General features: G+C 38.4%; 1 long non-coding RNA gene across 2 annotated transcripts in view; it reads left to right on the top strand.

The window, feature by feature from the left end:
* The first annotated feature begins 1,250 nt into the window (after window positions 1–1,250).
* LOC138756992 (uncharacterized) overlaps window positions 1,251–18,225 on the top strand; it is a 216,825-nt gene continuing 199,850 nt past the window's right edge. For both annotated transcript variants that reach the window (XR_011353260.1, XR_011353259.1), the window contains exons 1-2: window positions 1,251–1,292; window positions 7,101–7,160. This is a non-coding gene — a long non-coding RNA (uncharacterized lncRNA). The remainder of the gene's footprint in view (window positions 1,293–7,100; window positions 7,161–18,225) is intronic.

Raw genomic sequence — 18,225 nt, 5'->3', positions numbered from 1 at the left:
TGAACAAGAATCCAAAAGTAAAATACTGCAGATGTAAAAATCTGAAATCAAATAGCAATCTATGAAAATATTCAGCAGGTTAAGCCACATATCTGGAAAGCGAAACGAACTTGATGTTTCAGATCAATTCTAATGGTCAATCTGAGGCACCAGTTCGGATTCTCTCCTCAGCGATGCCACCTGATCTGCTGAATATTTCCAGCATTAATGATCTTCTCTCTGCCTCAGTGCTTTAACTCAGTGGCATTTATACTGCTGCTACTTATCACCTGAATTTGAAGATTATTCCATCTGTATTGAAAGTTCAGTCCTGACTCACATGCCTTTCCTTGGAACTATAGTTGCCATGTTCTCCTTCATTTTATTTATGAACTTTCCTTCCAATGGTTTCCTTAGATTTTTTTGCTTAGCATTGCCCTTCTCTAATTCAGAAGGATGAAGAAAAATAATGAGTGAAGTAGAGAATGGAAAAAGTTACTCTGATGGGGTCAGTTGGAAAGGGCAGGTGAAGATTCACGTAGAGCATTAACAAAACCATAAGGTGTATGGTAACAGCTCTTTTCCCATGGTGGGGGGGGGGGGTGGCATAGATTTGAGGGAAAAGGACAAATACTTGATGGGAGCTTGAGAAATTTTTAACCAGAGAATGGTGAGAATGTGGAACAAATGCCAGAGGAAACAGTAAAAGCAGATTCAATTATTCAGTTCGCTTTTGTCAATTCCCTATGTGGCAAATATATCTTATTATATTCTGATTAACCCACACTTGGAGTATAGTGTTCAATTCTGGTCGCTCGATCGAGGTAGAAGGTTTAGAGAGGGTACAGAGAAAAAAAATATCTGGATGTTGCCTGGATTGGACAATATGTCTGATGAAGCAAGGTTGGCAGAGCTAGGACTTTTGTCTTTGAAGTGACAAAAGATAAGAGGTGACTTCAGAGAGTATATAAGATTCTGAGGGGCATGGCCAACAGGGTGGACCACACCACCTATTTTCTGGGGTGACAAGAGCAATTACCAGAGGATCTCCGTTTAAGGTGTTACAGAGTTCTGTGTTGTGTATTGGCCTATCTGCTGAGAGAGTGGGAGACGGACTGACCATGTGCAGAAAGTTATCTAAAAATTTCTGAACTTGGACGATAAACCACCTCTGGGTGGCGGTGTGGAATGGAAGGAGGCTCAGAGCATGAGTCATGGTCTGGATAACAGTTTAGAATGTTGGGATTTCAAAAAGGATGAACATTCCAAAGGCAGCCAGAAGGATCCAGACCAAGCCAATGGTTCCTCTCTTTGTAAGCAACACAAGAAGTCAACTTCGATTTTTGTGCTCTCTCTCTCTCTCTCTCTCTCTCTCTCTCTCTCTCTCTCAAAGATCTTTTGGCTTCAGTTTACCAAACAAACTGAATTTTGTTTATGATCTTTGCTTCAGATGAAATTGAAGTTTTGTGAGTCTTGTGTGTTTTGTGTGTGTATGTCTAAGTTTTTCTGTGGGTTGCTTGGAAATATAACTTAGATTTTAATGACATATGTTATATTTAGGCTGGGGAATTTATTAGTTTTACACTATTATAGAGATTTGCATAGTAACCAGTGGGCATTGTTATAAAAGGGGGGAATTTTGAATTAAAGTTTGAAGGTGTATTTTGTTAATCAAGTAATTGTTCATCTTTACCCCTGTGTGATCTGCCTTCTTTGTGGTTGCTAGTTTGATCTTCTAACATAATTTGGGGACATCGTCTGGGATGAAACCAATTTGGAAGCTTTATGGGTGATTGACTTGTGCTTAGATATCAGTCGTCTGAGTTTGACTCAACCTCCAGCTTGAAATTAAAAATAAACGGTGAGTGTATAAATCACCAGCAGAAAACCAGCAACTATGAATATTGACCAGTTCACAGCGAACCCTTCAGTGGTTAATTTAAAAATGGCTAAAAAGTCAGAACTGATGGTTATAGTTGGCAAGTTAAAACTTCTTACAATAAGAACTGGGATGAAAAAAAAAAGAAATTGTCCAAAAGATTGTTAAGCACTATGTAGGAAAGGGGGTATTTGAAGAAGCTGCATTAGAACAGTTTCTAATGGAGGAAACTTCAGAGGAAGTAAAGTTGGCTTTGAGAAAACTCGAGTTAGAGGCAGAAAGGAAAGCCAAATGGGAGGCAGTAAGGCAGGCAGAAAGGGAGAAAGAATGGAAGCATGATCTAGAACTAGCTAAATTAAAGCTGACCTTAACACAAGGAAAGGGATAAGCCCAAAACCCACATGCTAGTCAGGAGGAGAGGTTTCTGGTCAGTAGAGAAGTGAGGTTAGTTCCTCCATTTGAGGAAGCTGAAATAGACCAGTATTTTCAGCATTTTGAGAAAGTAGCTGTAAATTTAAAATGGCCACCAGACCAGTGATGACTCCTGCTACAAAGTGTTCTTAAAGGGAAAGCCCAACAGGTATATTCGTGTCTCACGGTATAACAGGCAGCTGATTACGAATTTATAAATCAGGTTATACTCCGACCTTATGAACTAGTTCCAGAGGCTTATAGACAAAAGTTCAGGAGTTTAAAAAAAGCAGTAACCCAATCTTACCTGGATTTTGCTTATAGGAGGGTTGTGTGTTTTGATCGGTGGTGTGCCGCAATGAAAGTAGAAAATAACTTTGATTTATTGAGGGAAATCATTCTGATTGAGGAGATTAAAAATTGTGTTCCTGATGATATTCAAGTGTTCTTGGCAGAGGAAAATCTAAAAACTTGGCAAGAATTGGCTAAATTTGCAGAGAAATATGCTTTAATCCAGAAGCCTAAGTGGACACCAGAGAAAACCTTTCAAAGGAATACTGCTGATAATCCAATTAGAGTAGAAAAATTTCTAGAAGTGAGGTTAAAGGAAGAGAGGAAGAGAAATGGGTGAAGAAAAAAATTTTGAGTGTTATTTGCCATATTGTAAAAAGCCAGGGCACATAATAGCATACTGTCCTGCACTGAAATGGAAGAAAGAGAAAGGGATGGTACCAACTTATGCTCAGAGTGAGAAAGTTAGGGATATTTTTAAATCATTCATGACTGAAGGTTTCATTTCAGTTAAAGAAGGATTCAATCAAGTTCCAGTTGAAATCCTACGGGATACTGGAGCAGCCCAATTGATTGTATTAAGCAACGTTTCGAATTTTGGTGAGGAGACCGATACTGGTGATGTGAATTTAATTAAAGACATTGGTGGTGAAGCAGAGCCTCTACCTTTATATAGAATAGTAATGAAATCAGACTTAGTTAATGGCCCAGTTACGATAGGGATATGATCAAGTCTGCCGATCGATGGAGTTTCTCTTTTGTTAGGGAATGATTTAGCAGAGGGTAAAGTCATACCTGTGATGGAACTCACAAGTAAGCCATTGGTTTATGAGTCTGAAAAGGATTTTGAAATCTATCCTGCCTGTGCCATTACTAGAGCCATGTCAAGAAAAAAGGTAGAGGTAGAGAAATTCTGAGGCAAGCATTTAGGACAAACCTGAGGAACAGCTTTGCTGTTGTCAAGAGAAGAATTAATAGCTAGACAAAAGCATGATTCTGATCTTGCTGGGATAAGAGATAAGATTCTGTCTAACCAGGAAATTGAAACTGTGCCAGTAGGTTACTTTGTTCAAGATGGAATATTAATGAGAAAGTGGAGACCACAAGTGATACCTGTCAGTGAAAACTGCCCAGTAATAAGGCAAGTTGTAATTCCCAAAACTTACAGGAATGAAATATTAAAGTTGGCTCATAGTAAACCTTTAGGAGGTCATCTTAGAGTGAAGAAGATGGTAGGAAAGATAAGGAAACAGTTTTATTGGCCGAAATTAAGAAAGGATGTTGTGAACTTTTGTAGAACCTGTCACACTTGTCAACTGGTGGGCAAGCCTAATGAAGGAACACCAGTGGCACCTTTACAACCCACCCCTGCTTTCGGGGAGCACTTCTGAAAAGTGATAGTGGATTGTGTTGACCCATTGCCAAAAACCAAAGCAGGAAATTAGTATTTGTTAACACACATGTGCACGGCTTCAAGGTTTCCAGAGGATATATTCCCCTGAGAAACATTAAAGCAAAGATGATTGTGAAGGCTATTCTAAAATTTTTCACACTGTTTGGCCTACCAAGGGAAATTCAATCAGACCAAGGGAGTAATTTTATGACTGGAATATTTCAACAGATGGTGTATGAATTGGGAATCCATCAAATTGGGTCGTCTGCCTATCATCCTGAAAGTCAAGGGGCCTTGGAAAGGTTCCATTTAACTGTGAAAAATATGATGAGGGCTTATTGCATGGAAAACAATAAGGATTGGGATGAAGGAATCCATTTGTTATTGTTTGCTGTTAGACAGGCAACTCCAGAGTCTCTTGGCTTTAGTCCATTTGAGTTGGTGTTTGGTCATGAAGTCAGGTGGCCATCACTATTGTTGAAGGAACAGTGGATACATAATGATATACAATCAAATCTGTTGGATTATGTTTTCAAATTTAAAAACAGATTACATCAGGCTTGCAAGAAAAATTTAAAAACTGCTCAGGGAAAAATGAAAATTCAGTATGATCAGAAAGCAAAAATTAGGGACATTAAACCTGGTGACAAAGTATTGGTTTTGTTTCCAATGCAGTCAAACCCTTTGAGAGCTCAGTTTTCAGGACCATATAAGATGAAATAAAAAATTAACCAGGTCACCTATGTCATTGAGATGTCTGATCGTTGAAGAGAGACACAGGTCTGTCATGTGAACATGCTTAAACCTTTCTTTGAGCAAATGACTGAGGAGGTGACTAGGATTCCAACCAAGGTGCTCGTTATAGAGGAAAGTAAGGAGGTGATAAGTTTCATGGAAGGTCATGGAGCACAGGAAGTGATAAGCCCCAAGCTAGAAAATTCTATAGTGTTGCAAAACTTAGACGCTAAGTTAATGTATTTGACTAAATCAGAAAGGGAAGAAATGAAGACATTACTTATGAAATTTAAGGATATATTCCCAGATGTTCCAAGAACTACTGTGGAGATCAGTGATGCTAAGCCTATTAAACATCATCCTTACCGAGTTAATCAGGAAAAGAGCAGATTGTTGGATCAAGAGGTGGATTATATGCTCAAAATTGACATCAACTGAAAATTAAGCTCAAATTGGGGTTCACCCTGTGGTTCTGGTGCCTAAGCCAGATGGCTCAATAAGGTTTTGTACGGAGTATCGAAATGTAAACATGGTGACAAAGACTGATGCGTTCCCTATTCACAGGTTAGATGATTGTATAGATAAGGTGGGGAAGGCTAAATTTCTTACAAAGATTGATCTCTTAAAAGGATACTGGTGTGTTCCTTTGACAAAGAAAGGAAGGGTGAGTTCTGCATTTGTTACACCTTCGGGATTGTATGAGTATAATGTTATGCCTTTTGGGATGTAAAATGCACTTGGCACATTTCAGAGAATGATTAATGCAGTAATTTAGGGTTTAGAGCACACAGGAGCCTATATTGATGATTTAGTAATTAGTACAGATACATGGGAAGAACACATGCTTGAATTAAAGCAGTTTTTTCAGAGACTGGTGCAAGCACACCTCACAGTGAATTTGCACAAGAGTGAGTTTGGACATGCCGCTGCAAGTTATCTGGGTTATGTTGTAGGACAGGGACAGGTGGCACTGGTTAGAGCAAAAGTATTGGCTGTGTTCCCCCTACCTGGTAATAAGAAAGCTCTTCAGATATTTCTAGGTATGATTGGCTACTATCGTAGATTTTGTAAAACATTTGCAGAAATTGCACTCACATTAGCAAAACTACTTGGAAAGAAAAAAAAATTATCTGGTCAGATGCATGTCAGGAAGCATTTCTGAAGTTAAAGGCCATTTTATGCCATCAGCATGTACTTGTGTCCCCTAACTTTGAAAAGCCATTCTCTTTAGCCGTGGACACCAGTGACGAAGCGGTTGGTGCTGTACTATTAAAGAAGAAGGATGGTGATGGAGTAGAAAATACTATTTCATACTTCTCAACAAAGTTTAATGACCATCAATGAAATTATTCAACCATTGAGAAGGAGTTATTAACAGTTGTTTTAGCGTTGCAACATTTTGATGTATATATTTGTTCTGCTCAAAAACCATTAATAGTATATATTAATCAGTATATATACTGATCATAATCCATTAATTTTTCTCACTAAAATGAAAAATAAGAACAGACAGTTATTGAATTGGAGCTTACTATTACAAGAGCATGATTTAATTATTACACACATAAAGGGGATGGATAATGTAATAACAGATTGTTTGTCAAGATGTTAATCTGGGTAGATATGAATCTAATCATATATTTTTTTTAAAAATGGAGTGTTTATTTTATTTTATTTATGTAATACCCATTGATTGTTAAAAAATTGTTCTTGTGGACCAATTTTTTTTAGCAGGTGAGGTGTTACAGAGTTCTGTGATGTGTATTGTCCTATGTGTTGTGTGGTTTTATGTTAAAAAGTGACAGTTTACCTGAGAGAGCCAAGGTGAAGGTGGACTGCTGAGAGAGTGGGAGATGGACTGAACATGTGCAGAAAAATTATCTAAACATTTCTGGACATGGACGTTGGGCTGTGGAGTGGAAGAAGGCCCAGAGCATGAGTCATGGTTTGGAGGACAGTTTAGAATGTTGGGATTTCAAAAAGGATGAACATTCCGAAGGCAACCAGAAGGATCCAGACCAAGCCAATAGTTCCTCTTCTGCAAGCAACACAAGACAACTTTGAGTTTCGTGCTCTCTCTCTCTCTCTCTAAAGATCTTTTGGTTTCAGTTTACCAAACAAACTGAATTTTGTTCATGATCTTTGCTTCAGTTGGGATCGAAGTTCTCTGAGTCTTGTGTGTTCTGTGTTTGTTTTGTGTCTAAGTTTTTTCTGTGGGCTGGTTGGAAATATAACTTAGACTTTAATTACATATGTTATATTTAGGCTGGGGCATTTATTAGTTTTACACTGTTATAGAAATTTGCATAGTAACCAGTGGGCATTGTTATAAAAGGGGGGATTTTGAATTAAAGTTTGAAGGTGAATTTTTTGTTAGTAAAGTAATTGTTCATCTTTACCCCTGTGTGATAGGCCTTCTTTGTGATCTTCTAACAAAGGTGAGAGGAGGAACATTTAGGGGACATGTCGCAGGTAGGCTTTTTATACCATAGTCTTGCTGGGTCAAATAGGTGTTTCTTTGTTGGAGGTACAAGGTAATTATCTTCCTCTTGGAGGAAGGTTTTGATTACTTATTCAAATAAAGAGAACAGAAGGTTTAACTTACAAGTAGAGATTGGATTGGATTTGAATGTTTTCTCTGGAGCTCAGGAGACCAAGAGGTAACCATAAAGAGATATTTAAAATCATGAGGGACATTGATCAATGTATGGCAACAGCTCCTTTCCCATGGTAGGGGGTGGGGAGGGGAGGCATACATTTAAGAGGAAAGGGGAAATACTTGATAGGACCCTGAGGGGTGAAATTTTTACTCAGTAGGTGGTGGGTTCATGGAATAAACTGTCAGGGGAAGCAGGAGAGACAGATTCAATTATTACATTTTAAAAGGCATTTTGACAGATGCACATTTCCAAAAGACTTTGAAACATATGGACCGAACACAGGCAAATGAGACAAGCTCAGGAGGGCACCTTAGCCAGCATGGGGGAATTGGGCCTGTCTCCATGCTGTGTAACTCTTCGACTTGACGTCTTTTGGAACTCAGGTTCAAATACATTTTGATGATGCTCCCTCAAAGCTTTTTTGGTTGCTTGACCATAGTAAAAGTGGTGTAAAAATGTGAGCTGTTGATACTGAGGTTGGAATGCAACGTGGTAGCGTTTGTTCCAGTCTGCGATCGTGAACTGATCATTACTGTGGGAGCAGGTGTACAGTTACAGATGGCATGAATGAACTTACTCTTCAGATAAATGATAAACTAAGATAAACTAATTAAAAATTAAAATTCTTCCACAAAGATCAAAACAAGTGTTCAAGGATAACAAGGTAATTTTTAAAAAAAACAATAGCATGAGAGACACTGGAGTCCCAGTATTCATTCTGCCTGGCTGCATAGCATTATCAGGATAATAGTTTAAACTAAAATGGGCTGGTTCTTAATCAAATGAAATTACAGTGATTAAACTGATGTCATTAAAACAAATAAAAATCTGTGTGATAGTCTTGACCTGATTGCTAAGAGGTAAAATGTCCCTGCTGCATTTTATAAATATGTTTATAATATAATACCTCTTTACTCCTCATTATGGCATTTTATTTTAAAATCTTTCAACTTGTCCAATCAGAGACCTAACTGCTCTTTATTTATTAAATAGGTATGTTTTTGTCATTAAAAGACAATCTTGAGTTTAGGATAACCTCATGTGCCTTACAGTTGAATCAAGTGCAGTTGAAGTCTAGCCACTTTTTGAAAATAAACTAAAAGTAGCACGGTTGCCGTAAGCGGTTAGCGTCCAACCCTGTTACAGTTCTAATGAGCGGGTTCAAATCCGGCGCTATCTGTCAGGAGTTTGTACGTCCTTCCCATGTCTGTGTGGGTTTCCTCTGGGTGCTGCAGTTTCCTCTCACCCTCCAAAATGTATGAGGGTTGTAATTCGGCAGAATGAGCTGGTGGGCTGAAATGACCTGTTACTGTGCTGTATGTCTAAATTTAATTGATTCAGCGGTGAAATTTGAAGAGACATGGCCACCTTTTATGTCATATTTTCATTTGATGTAAATGGTTTTTCATGTAATTAGAGGTAGTCACTCATGAGATATAGTCTTAACATTTTTTTTTGGTTTACAGTACAAACCAAAATCTATAAAATATGTGTAACACTCAGGATAAGCTGCTCAGCTGTTTTTCTTTTTTGTTAGTTGTTAGGTGGGGTTTTCTTTACATATAAAACTTTTTTTTTCCATTTTCACCCATTGCAGTGGAGGGGAATCAAGTTATACTGTTTGAAGTTTTATTTAATATATATTCACATGTGATACTGTATTTTCTGTTTTGTTCCCTTTTCTTCATTGTATTGTATTTACTTTTTTGATGGATTATATTATATTTTATATTGTGTATAGAAACATTTTTGGAGGTGAAAGATTTTGGTGGTAGTGTAGGTCACAAACAAACACAAACACTTCACAAAACTGATCTCATTCAAAATGCCAGAGCTTTGCTCCAACCAGACACTCCAGACTCTGAGTGCTTTTGCAAAGACAGTAAAAACTGCTTTGGGACAGAACTTAAAAGGACTCAAGTGCTGATAAAGGTCTTTTCAAAATTGGGAGCTCTGCAAGAGGTTCTGAGTTTTAACAAGCAGAGAGGGAGAGAGAGAGAGAGAGAGAGAGAGAGAGAGAGAGAGAGAGAGAGAGAGAGAGAGAGAGAGAAATGCTGGTTTCTGCAGTCATGGCAAACTGGCAGCTTGTTGAAATCCCATTTTGAAGATGGATTGTGAGTTCTGAGTTCAGCCTGTTGAAAACCCTTGTCATCCATTCAAGAGGAAACGGCTGAAATAAGGGAAACAAAAGGAAATCTGTGGTGACCTGGAAGAAGAGGTTATCATTTGGAAAACACTGAAGTGGCTGATCGGAGGGAATCAGTTTGTGTGTGCCCAACAAGCAACAAATGAAACCAACCAGAACCTTCCTGCATGGTAACCAATTACCTTTAAGCACCAGAGCTTGGTGAAGATTCATAAATGTTAAATTCTGTGTACAGTCTAAGAATTGCCTGCAACCAGTGAACTTGGAAGAGTGAGAAGTGAGATTGGACTGTGAATCAAAGAACTTTTCTGAACTTACACATATATTACATGCACATGTGCTTAGAATTAGAAGGGGTAAAGTTAGGTTAATAGTAAGTTAAAAGTTGATCATATTTTCGTATTTAAAGAAAATTAAAGGCAACATCTGTTGAAGTAACCATTTGTCTTGGTGAATTTCTATTGTTGCTGGATTTTTGGGTCCTCTGGGCCCGTAACAATATAAAAACCAATAAAAATGATTGAAAAATAAAGAAATTTAAATTTAAAATTTAAATGCAGATGCCAGTTTTTGCACAGCAAGCTCTCATGTGCAAAAATAAAATAAATCACTTTCCAATGTGCTCGATTAATGACTATTAATAAATATTCTCTTATTTTTAATTGGGGCATCATGTCTTTTATGTCAGCCAAGTAGGCTATTAGAATTGGCATCTTTTTTTTTATGGAAATGCAATCTCTGACAGTGCAGGATTCCTTCAGAACTTCCCAGGAGTATTACCTTCATTGTGGGCTCAAGTTTCTTCATTGCATCCTGAAGCCAATAATCTTTCCAATCCCTATGTGGTTCATGGAAAGCAATGCTGATTCAGTACCATTCATGCCTGAAATGCTCTTCTCTCTGTTCATGAAAGGACCAGTCCTCAGCTCAAATTTATTCTCAATCAGCTGAGAGGTGGACAATAAATTCACTAATGGCAATGTTGCTCATGTACTGGGATGAAGTGAAAGAAGGTGAGTGCAGTCCATCTTGCTAAGGCTCAGATAATCCTGTTCCCAAACTTCATTCCACTCTTTCGTTTCAATGACACAATGGCCAAGCAATGATGGCGTCATGTATTGTGTTAAATGCCAATAACTATCAGAAAACTGATATTCCTTTGTTCCCCTCAAGAATGCTCCCCACATTCTCTTCCACATGGTTAACATGCAGTGAACCCCTGTGCAATTGCAAGAGGAATTAATTGAACGCTCTGGAAAATTAGGAGCCCTACTTTTCAATATAAATACCACTTAAGTGCAGCAAATAGTTCAGCAATTGCCACAAAAGTCTCATAACATTCAGACTTTTAAAATAGCAGTTTAAATTTTTCTAATTAAATTTGCTTTCTTACATATTTTGCCCTTCATCCATTATTTTCTCTCTCTTTATTTTCCTTCAGTGCTTGATTTGACTTTGAAATAAATGACTTTAATCCTCTTGTTTGAAATTGAAACATAAGCTTCGTACTTTGACTTCATTTTCTCTCATTTTGAACATTTTTTTGTAAGTTTTCTTTTATACAGTTGTGGGGGCCTGGAATGCATTGCCACGAATGGTGGTGGTGGCTGGAACAGCAGAGGCATTTAAGAGACTCTTAAACAGGCACATGGATGAATGAAAAATAGAGGGTTATGGGGTAGGGATGGAATGCTAAGACCAGAGGGCAGCAACAGTCGTCAAGGATTGACACCAGCCACCACATGCTCTGTTCTCGCTGCTCCCATCTGGAAAGGAATATAAGTGCCACACTTGCAACATCAGGTTCAGAAACAGCTGCTACCCCTTCACCATCAGACTCCTCAACAATAAACTCTTTTAGGACCTTATTGAATTTTTTTCTCTCTCTGTTTTGCACGGTGAATTTGTTTTCATTTCATTGTTTGTTTAGGTGTGTACATTGTGGTGATATGTGTATATTCTTCTGTGGTGTCCTGTGTATAAGTGGCTGGCTGGAATTCATTGCCAGGGTGGTGGTGAATTTTAGAGAAATCTCTTAAATTGGCACAACTGGCACATGTAAGAAAAATGAAGAGTTATGGATGAAAGACTTGACTTGACTTGTGTGAGGTATAAACCATATAACAATTACAGTGCAAAGACAGGCCAGTTTGGCCCTTCTAGTCTATGCCGAATACCAACTCCCACCTAGTCCCATTGACCCACAGCCAGCCCATAACCTTCCAGAGAAGGATGAGATTTTTGTGAAGTAGGTTTATATAGGTCAGCACAAGATCATGGGCCAGAGGGCCTTTACTGTGCAGTAATGTTCTAAGTCCCATGTTCTATTACAAAGAAGCAGACTTCAGATGTGATCTTACCAAAGATCTGGATAATTTCATTCAGATATCTTCGATTCTCCATGGAAATCAGATCAGATAAAACATTGATCTCACCATACAGGATTTTATGTGACAAATATTGCCACATACCCTTATTTCTCTGCTGTGGGGAGCCGAAGTTACTGCTGCAGCATCATGAGCTGCCATCTTGAAAGATACAGGAAGAGATACAGGAGGATCAGAACCAGCACCACCAGGCGGAGGAAGAGCTTCTTCCCACGGACAGTGAGAATGCTGAACAACCAAAGGAACTGTTCACACTGACCATCCAACACTCATATTTGTACAAAGCAATATTTATTTATTTGTTTTATAGATATAATACTTGTCCTATATATGTATTATTTGTCTGTATGTGTGTGATGTCTGGTTGTGTGTCTGCGTGTTTTGTATCGAGGACCAGAGAAGACTGTTTCATCGGGTTGTACGATCAGATGATAATAAACTTGACATGATTGACCTGGAGTCAATTGAGATTAAACATTAATGTCTGGGACATGACAGCAAGCTACACAAGAGATAAAATGCTGTATTGGTGGGGCAGGGGTGGGGAAGTGGGGATAGAGGTGGGTGTTGAAATTAAAGATTGCATTTTAAACATTTCATCTTAAAATTCATTTTCCAAAATCCTATTTTTTTAATAGAAATAGTTGAAGTAGGAATAAAAGATGTTGACAGTGAAGAACCATCCTTTTGGATGATGGTATTTGATGTGACTTTCTCTTTCTAATGTTGAATATAAGTTGGATGATGGATGCTGGGATTGGAGTGATGGATAATCGTGTCAGTGTGATTGAAGGGTGAAGATCCTGTGATGGGTATTCCCAACTTCTACATCAGTTACAATCTGTAGTTGAGCAAACATTTAGATTCCAAGAACCAGAAAATGCTGGAAATCTAATTTGTCATACAGCATCTCTGGACCCAGAGTTAATGTTGCGGGCTGAAGAATTTCTATCACAATTGAGAAAATCGAGAAGCTATTTCAGGTTCCCAGTTTATTTTCAATTTTCAACTAAATTGCAAAGTCATGTTTTGTGGTCTTCCATTCCTCTATTGAGGCCATTCACCACGATCATTGCTTAATAAGGTTCAAAGAATTATTGACAGTCCCTACCATCTATCACACAGTGTCTTTTACTTACTACCATCAGGAAGGAGGTAAAAGACCACCAAAACCAGGAATGCCAGGTGGAGAATTAGCTTCTTCCTACAGGTTGTGAGATTTAATTAAGACATACAACAGGACATAAGGCCACTCCACCCATGAGCCCATGCTGTCCAAATATCCCAACTAATCTACAAAACCCATACATTTTTGAAGGGTGGGAGAAAACCAGAGCAGCCGGAGGAAACCCACGCAGATACAGGGAGAACTTACAAACTCCTCACAGACAGCATCAGATTTGAACCCAGGTAGCTGGCATGTAACAGTGTTGCATTCCCCACTATACTAACTGTGCCACCCTTGATAGTATCCTGTAACCTTGCATCTCTTATAAATGGAATAAAGTAAATTACTCCAGAATATTTAGACATATTTGTATAATATTGGGGCAGCATGGTTGGAGTAGCAGTTAACATGACGCCTTTACAGAACTCCCAAATGGGACCGAAGTTTGAATCCCGTGCTGTCTTTTAGGAGGTTATATGTAATCCTGTAACTGATTTCCTTCCACTGTTTGAAAGGTACAGGGGGTTGTAAGTTAATTGGGTGTAAATTGGGCAACGCAGACGAAATGATCTGTTACTGCGCTGTCGCCTAAATTTAAATTTAAATGAAATTATAATTTAATTTAATGCATTATAATGTATGCATATATAATGACACTGGAAAACAGATTTTTTCAAAAGGCCTGCTTCCTGAAAAATTTGCTGTTTATGATAGACGACTTCAAACTGAACACAAAGCCAATTTGATTTGCTGTACACATAGGAAGTTAGACAAATATTAAATTAACTTTTATTGAATTTATCATGGCATCGACTTTTTTTTGACATTTTTATTTAATTATTTGTATCATTACAGAAAAAGAACCAATGAATAAAACATTGATCAAATATTCATATCCATTGATACAAAAAACTTTAATATTTTTTTCTCCCCAATCCCCCTCCCACCCAAAAATAAAAAGGAAGAAAAGAAGTAAACACTTACCATTTAACATACAACAATACATCGAATCCACGCTGCTGAAGATCAAACTGTGCTGGATAGGTCACGTCTCCAGAATGGAGGACCATCGCCTTCCCAAGATCGTGTTCTATGGCGAGCTCTCCACTGGCCACTGACACAGAGGTGCACCAAAGAAGAGGTCTGCCTAAAGAAATCTCTTGGTGCCTGCCACATTGACCACCGCCAATGGGCTGATATCGCCTCAAACCGTGCATCTTGGCGCCTCACAGTTCGGCGGGCAGCAACCTCCTTTGAAGAAGACTGCAGAGCCCACCTCACTGACAAAAGACAAAGGAGGAAAAACCCAACACCCAACCCCAACCAACCAATTTTCCCCTGCAACCGCTGCAACCGTGACTGCCTGTCCCGCATTGGACTTGTCAGCCACAAACGTGGACATTACCCCTCCATAAATCTTCATCCATGAAGCCAAGCCAAAGAAGAAGATACTAGAATATACAATCATTAATTTTTATTAAAATTTCTGATTAAGAAGAGTGGATAAGGTAGAAGAATTGAATGGAAATTTATTCATAAAATCCATATCTGGTTTCCAAATACTATAAAAATTTTCAACTTGATTCCTTAAACTATATGTAATGTTTTCAAAGGTGTACAATTTTTCATCCCACTAGACCATCTAGTTAGCAACACCTCTTTATCATCTTTCCGTGATATCGCTAGGCATATTTTAGCAGTTGCTATTTCAGTACTTAAAATTTTTATTGATATTTATCCGATTTCACTTTTGCATCCTTTTCTTATCTTTCCCCAAGCAAAAATATTCTTCTTCCTTTGGAATCTTTATCTTTATAATTTGTCCTAATAAACTCAATTCATTCCAAAACCTTTCCACTTTTTCACAAGACCACGCTGAATTTAAAAAAAAGTCCCTATTTCTTTCTTTCATACATCAAAAACACTTATTTGATTAATTATAATTAAGCCCATTTAACTTACATTGAGTATAATATGATTGGTAAAGAAAATTATATTGAACCATTTGGTATCTAATATTTACTGTATTCGCAACACTTTCTTGACATAATTTTGACCAAATCTCCTCCTGAATTTGTATATTTAAATCTTTCTCCTATTGCATTTTTTATTTATATAAATCTTTTTTCTTTGTAGTTTCTTGTAATTTGGTTAGTAATAAATTTCTTAACAATGGCATTGACTTATGAGTATCTCAGGTTGACAACAAATGTGAGGAGCCCAGAATTTGTCTTGATCACCAATTTTGCGACCAAAGAGGAGCTAATGAGCTTTCTTATTAAGTGCAGTCATGCTTACGTCTTTGAGATTTAAGCATATTGTGACAGAATATAGATATGTTTTTGGGAGATAAATTGGGGAAGGATTTTAGGGTAGGTCACATGCAAACACTTTACGCAGAGGGTGGTGGGGATGTGGAATGAGCTTCCGGCAGACGTGGTGGAGGTGGGATCATTGGTTATATTTAAGGAAAGATTGGATCGTTACATGGATAGAAGGGGACTAGAGGGGTATGGACCGGGTGCTGCTCAGTGGGAGTAGGAGGGTGGGGATTTGCTACGGCATGGACTAGTAGGACCGAACTGGCCTGTTCTGTGCTGTAAGTGGTTATATGGTTATATGGAATCTTAATTTACTACTTTGAAATATTTATCCATCTCCACTTTAAAAATCTCTGATGATCTAGTCTCCAAAAAATGTCAGATTTCAGATTTATTGTCAGAGTACATTCACGACATCACATGCAATCCTGTGATTCTTTTTGTAGCAGGTGAGGCAGAATTACCACTTATTGGATGTGCAAAAAAACACTATACACAACATGCAAATGTTAGCAAATAAAAAATTTAAACAAACTGACTGTGCCATAGAGAGGAAAAATAGAAATTGAAAGTGAAAAAAAATAAGAGTCCTTGAGTTTGATGTTGAGGAGACTGATGGTGGAGGGGTAGCAGCTGTTCCTGAACATGGTGGTTCTAGTCTTGTGGCACCGGTACCTCTTTGCTGATGGCAGTAGCGAGAACAGAGTGTGTGCTGTGAGGTGCGGATCCTTGATGTTTGCTGCTGCTCTCCGACGGCAGAGTTCCCTATTGATGTTCTCTATGGTGGGGAGGGTTTTGACTGTGATGTGCTCAGATACCTCAATTTTAAATGACTGTAACTTTTTCTCCCATTTGAGATTCTCCCACAAATGCAAACACCTCAGCACCTATCCTGCTCCCTGTAGATCGTATACACTTCAATTTCATAAGCTCTCGTTCATCTAAGCATCAAATAATGTAAATCTAATTACTTGAGCTGCTCCAGGTGTGGTCACACTGGCATCTGTACAATTGTTCCACTGTTTCCCCACTTCCCAACTCCTACCCAATTCAATATAATCTAACCTGCCTGCTAACTTCCTGTGATTGAACTTAGTTACTCTGTACATCATCAAAAAAAAATCTACTCGAGGAAATTGGTGGGTAACGCCGCATGAGTGGGAAAAGAAGAATACTTAAAATTTTGGGGTGGTACAGTTAGTGTTGGGGTTAGCGCAACACAGTTAAGGTGCCAGCTAGCTAGGTTTGAATCCAGTGCTGTCTGTAAGGCATTTGCACGTTCTCCCCGAACCTGTGCGGGTTTCCTCTGGCTCCAGATTCCTTCAACCCTCCAAAAAACAAAGCAGGGTTGTAGGTCAATTAGGTGTAATTGGGAAACACAGGCTCATGGACTGGAACGGCCTATTCCTGTTCTGTATATCTAAATTTAAATTTAAATTTAGCATTTAAATTTCAGGTCAGAACCTTTGGACCGAAATGTCCACAATGCTTTTTTGTCCCACTGACTCGCTCAGTTCCTCCAGCCGAATGACTTTTGCCCAACATTTCAGGATCTGCAAGTCCATTCTGCCTTCACTCTGTACTTAATTCATTTCCACATTTCGACAACACCATACCTTTCGATTGCTCTTAATCCTTAATACATGAAACACCTTTAATACATGAAACACCCTTTATGCCTACTCAATCAACCTGACTGTATCCTATTGTCGAGTCCAAATATGTATATTGAATCAAACTCTTCTACCCATTTTTGTGTTGTTGTAAATCTGGGATAGTTTACATTCCGCTGACTCCTCCAAATCATTCATGTCAGAAATAAAACTTCTCACACATGAGTCTCTTTAAAACTGATGACACGACAAGCTTTATTTACAAGTCTGCAGAGTTGGACTCAACTGGTTTCTCACCAGTTAAGCCCCGATACATACAGTGCATTGATTTTTATACCTTTATTATTTGCCCTTCCCCTTCTTATTAATACTGTTTTAATTGGTTAGTATTACATTCTGAGTATAACTGCATTATTAATTATCACGTTCGTTACGTACGCTGTGAACTCTACATTCACTGAATTCTGTTTCTCACACTTCTTATCAATCCTTTGTCTCCTGCATGTCTCTCACTATGACCATGAAAAGATAGGTTTAAAAAAAAACATATTCAGCAGCTCCTTCTGTCCTTGACTGCTAGTAAACTCTCTGTCCATTCTGGCTTCCCTGTTTATGATTAATCATCACATTTTAACTTAAGTCTTTTTAACCTAAATTCTCTATATCACAATTCATATGAAAAATAAATTGTTGAAGACCAGGAACTGATACTAGGGCACTCCTTCCTTCCAGCCTGAGGAAGACTTTTAATGTGCTAGATGCTTTTCAAAGGCAGTGGAATGTGTTAATGGAGTCGATGAAGGGGAAGAGGGTTTGCATGATGATTTGAACTGCATTCACAGCTTTCTCAACTTACGGACTTTGGCAGAGCTGTTCCCATACCATTCATCTAATAATCTCCCTCCCGTCTTGAACAAGGGGGTCATTTCTGCTGATTTGGAATGCACTGCCATAACAGAATGTTTTTTTTTAGAATTTAGACATTAAACATATAACACGATGACAGGTCCCTCAGGCTCACGAGCCCATCCCTCCGGATCTCCCAATTAACTGAGAAACCTCCTACATTGTTTTAAGGGTGGAAGGAAACTGGAACTCCCGGAGGAAACCCATGCAGACATGGGGAGGACGTACCAACCCTTTACGATCAGCACTGGATTCGAACCTACACTACTGGCGCTGCAGTAGTATAGCGGTGACCACTCCGCTACCGTTTTGAAATGCTTCAACCAATGGGCCAAC

This window comes from Narcine bancroftii, chromosome 3 (genome assembly GCF_036971445.1).
Source record: "Narcine bancroftii isolate sNarBan1 chromosome 3, sNarBan1.hap1, whole genome shotgun sequence".
Taxonomy (NCBI): Eukaryota; Metazoa; Chordata; class Chondrichthyes; order Torpediniformes; family Narcinidae; genus Narcine; species Narcine bancroftii.
The sequence above is the reverse complement of the archived record's forward strand: the minus strand, read 5'-3'. Positions and strand labels throughout refer to the sequence as shown.